Source organism: Geotrypetes seraphini, chromosome 16 (genome assembly GCF_902459505.1).
Source record: "Geotrypetes seraphini chromosome 16, aGeoSer1.1, whole genome shotgun sequence".
In the NCBI taxonomy this organism is placed as follows: Eukaryota; Metazoa; Chordata; class Amphibia; order Gymnophiona; family Dermophiidae; genus Geotrypetes; species Geotrypetes seraphini.
In genome coordinates this window covers 43,393,912-43,397,820 of record NC_047099.1, presented here as the reverse complement: position 1 = coordinate 43,397,820, position 3,909 = coordinate 43,393,912, and positions in this window count along the sequence as shown.

Here is a 3,909-nt window from a genome sequence, read left to right as displayed (position 1 = left end):
CTTTGGACTGGTTTCTACCTCCTTTATAAAGAATTTGGGGCAAATTAGTCAGCAGCAAACCCGAAGATTCAATGCCAGGCCATTCTAGTGACAGGCATTGAATTTACAGTCTATTTTTGCCGCCAAAAAATATAGGCTGCTAAGCCGATATTCGTTGGCTGGCCAGCTCAGTTACAGTGGCCAAAGATAGACCTGCTACACTGTTTCCCTGAAAATAAGACCTATCCTGAAAATAAGCCCTAGCATGATTTTTAAAGATGCTTCTAATATAAGCCCTACCCCAAAAATAAGCCCTAGTTAAGATCAACCCTCGAAGCCCCCCCAAATGTCCCCAACACTCCCTGACTCCATTCCTGCTCGATTTGCCGAAAAAATCGGACTTGATTCAGCAATCCCCACCTCAGTAAGACCTGTCATACCTCCGCTTTGAGGCCTCCTAAAGCAGCAGCGTTGGCAGCGCTCTGAATGGGCTGCTTCACGGCCTTTCCTGCTGGGGCCTTCCTTCTGCCACATCACTGAGTGCTGCCACTGTTGCTGTTTTTGGAAGCCTCAGAGCAGAGGTATATCAATCTCAAAGTGAGAGGGTCGGTGGGTTCTGCTGCACAGGGGGCTGGGAGGGAGGGTAGGAAAGATGCTGCACATGGGGGGAGGGGGGAGAAAGGAAAGAGGAAGAATTGAGGTAGATACGAAGGGAGAGATGATTGTTGTACATGAAAAAAAATAAGACATCCTCCGAAAATAAGCCCTAATGCATTTTTTGGACCTCAAATTAATATAAGACAGTCTTATTTTCGGGGGAAACACAGTATATATGCAGGTTTATGTGGCTGCTCAACTTAGCCATTGAATATTGCACTAACTGGCTATGTTGTGCGACATAGCCGATATGTAGGCTAGCCACTAAGCGCTATTATTCTGCGCTATTATATCGTTTTAAAATTATTACCACATAACTTCATGGAGTTTCCCTTAGTCTTTGTATTTTTTGAAAGAGCAAACAATTGATTCACATGTTCATTCACATATCGGGCCTGATTCTGTATAGGACACCGGTCTTGGTGGCTGCCTAAGAAGCGGCCGAGAATCATATGTCAATCACGCACTGGTGTCCAATACAGAATCGCGTCTACCTTAAGGAACAGATGCCTTACATCCTGATTCTCTAACCGCTACCTATGTCAACCAGAGTCGGTTAGAGAATCGCGCCTGCCTGATCATGACACAGAAATCCATGATCAGCTGAGCCAGCAGGATTCCCCAAAACCATGGCTTCAGAGAGTCCTGTCAGCTTAGCAATTCCCCTGCCATGATCAGCTCAGCTAGTTGTGACAGGCAGAGAACCCCCAACACCCACCACCAAGATCGGCAGGAGGGATGCCCACTCCCTCCTGCCTGATACCCCCAACACCCCCCCCCGGCCGAGATCAGCAGGAGAGAAGCCCCCTCCTGATGCCAGGCCCCCTTGAAACCCCCCCAACTCAACACCCCCATACCTGTAGAGGAAGACTGGTAAGGGGATGCCTACTCCCTCCTGCCAGTAGGCCTGCTTCTTCAAAATGGCGGGCCTTCTCGTCTCTGGTGCATCCTAGGATATACCGGGGAGGGGTCTAAGGTCCTGATTTGTCCAGATACCTAATGCACCTCTCCTTAGGTACCTGGGTCAGTTAGGGCCTTAGGTCCCCTTCCCGGTGCATCCTGGCATACAGCTACAGTTTCAGGGAGTCCTGAAGCTCAGCTGATTGGGAATTCCCGTGACGCAATCAGCTGCAGCGTCTACTTTTACAACTGGGAAATGTAGGCCAGCATTTTGCAGGCCTACATTTAAGGTGTCTGTCACGGGTCTATGGAAACACTTAGGGACACTTAAAAACACCCATGGCCCCTTCTACTATTCCTTCGTTATGTACTTATTTACCCTCAGATTTTAATAGCCTCCCTTTAAATTTCCAGGCTTCTACTTGGAATCAAGCACTTAATCAGGGTCTTACTATGGTAGCTACTACTTCTAAGACTTTTTCTCATCATTCTGGACCTCAATGGTTTCATCATGGCCTCTTTCTTCTACGCCAACATACTTGATGCACAGAAAAAATCTGGAGGAAATGAAAAACTGTTCAGTCCCTTACTTTTTACAAGCAAACTTATTCTATCATTTTCAGATAAAGCAAGCTAAGAAATCACATTACTCTTTACAAATTCAAGATGCTGCTAATAGACAGCGCTGCGTGCGTCTCGTAGCGCTACAGAAATAATTAATACACTTCCCCCACCTGATTCACAGTTTTAGGACTCGCGATTTCCTAAAACTGGAATCACCCCCACCTCCCCTGGTGGTCTAGCGGTCTTTCGGGGCAGGAGCGATCTTCCTATGCTCCTGCCCTTTGCAGATCACTCATCCAAAATGGCTGAGATAGTCTCGAGTGACTACGAGAACTCACGGCAGCCATTTTGGAAGAGTGATCTGCATGGGGCAGGAGCATAGGAAGATCGCTCCTGCCCCGAAAGACCCCTAGACCACCAGGTAAGGTCCAGGATGCCAAGGCGGGGTGGATCAGAATCGGCCCAAAAGTTATTCGCAAATTTTCAATATTTGTGGGCCGGCTCTGCCCCTAACCCCCATGAATATTGAGGGAGGAGTGTAGTAGTAGACCAAAAAACCTCTTTTCAATATTGCATGATCTTACTACTTCTCCCAATACTGCTTTAAAATCAAATCTTAGTCTCGCTCGATCTTGCTAATTTCTTCAGCTTCAAAGTAATACAGCTTCATAACCTTGTTATTTTGCTACTATTAAATCTACTGTCTACCAATCACCTAATGTGTTTGGACTACCCTCCTGTGAAACTATTTTAGTCACTCTCTTGAACCTTCTCCAGTCAGCCTTAGACAGGGGTAATAATTATCTTGTTAGTCTCTCTTGATCTTACCTGTGCCTTTGATATGGTTGACCACTCTATTCTTCTTTCATGTCTCCAAAATTCTGCTATCACAGTTAATGTTCTTTCTTGGTTCAGCTCCTTCTTAAGTAGTTCATACATGCATGAAATCCAAGTGAGGGCAGGGAGGAGGGAAGGCAGCAGGAAAAGCTCTGCAATATTGCTGCCAACTGCAGAACTTGGAAAGTTCTGATCACTGGACCTGGGGGGGGGGGGGGGGGGAAGGTGGTCATCATTTTGTGAGGCTTGGGGATCCCCACCAGCTATAGCAAGGGAGCTGTTCATTTTGAGGGGGCCTAAGCTCAAAGTGGGAGGTCCAGCCCCCTCTCATGGTTAAGCCACTGATTGTGAAAGTTCATGACCCTACAATTGTGTTAAAAATGAAGTACAGTAGTTGCTGAGTTTAATTTTTGGGGATTTCCAGTTCAGCTTTGGTATTCATATTTCTATTCTAATCCATTGTTCTATATTTGGTGAAGGTCTGTCTGTCTGTTTTGTGTGTGAAGAAGTAATTTAAAGGTGGGTAGGGAAATTGGGAGACATGCAGGTAGAAGGGGGCAACACCTTAATTTCTGCCCTGGGCCCCAGCAAGTCTAAAATCAGCCAATTCCATGTAGTAAAAAAGAAGGAAGGAAGACCAAATGGCAGCCAGAGTGGTTAACGAGCGAGGTGATCTAATCTAATTCTTAGTCTTATATACTGAATCATCGCCTAAAAATAGGAGCTCGATTCAGTTTACATAATTAGATCACAAAGAAAGATCCATTAACATTCACTGGAGCTATTGCCTAAAAAGCGATGCAAACCTAGTGGTTTTTAAGGTTTAGCGAAAGATCTGAATAGACGAGCACAATCTAATTTGAGGAGATGGTCCATTCCACATCGCAGTTAGTAAGTATGGAAAGGAGTGTGAAATTTCACTAATGGACTTGATTCCAGTTGATGGAAAAGAGAGCTTTATTCATTTGAGTT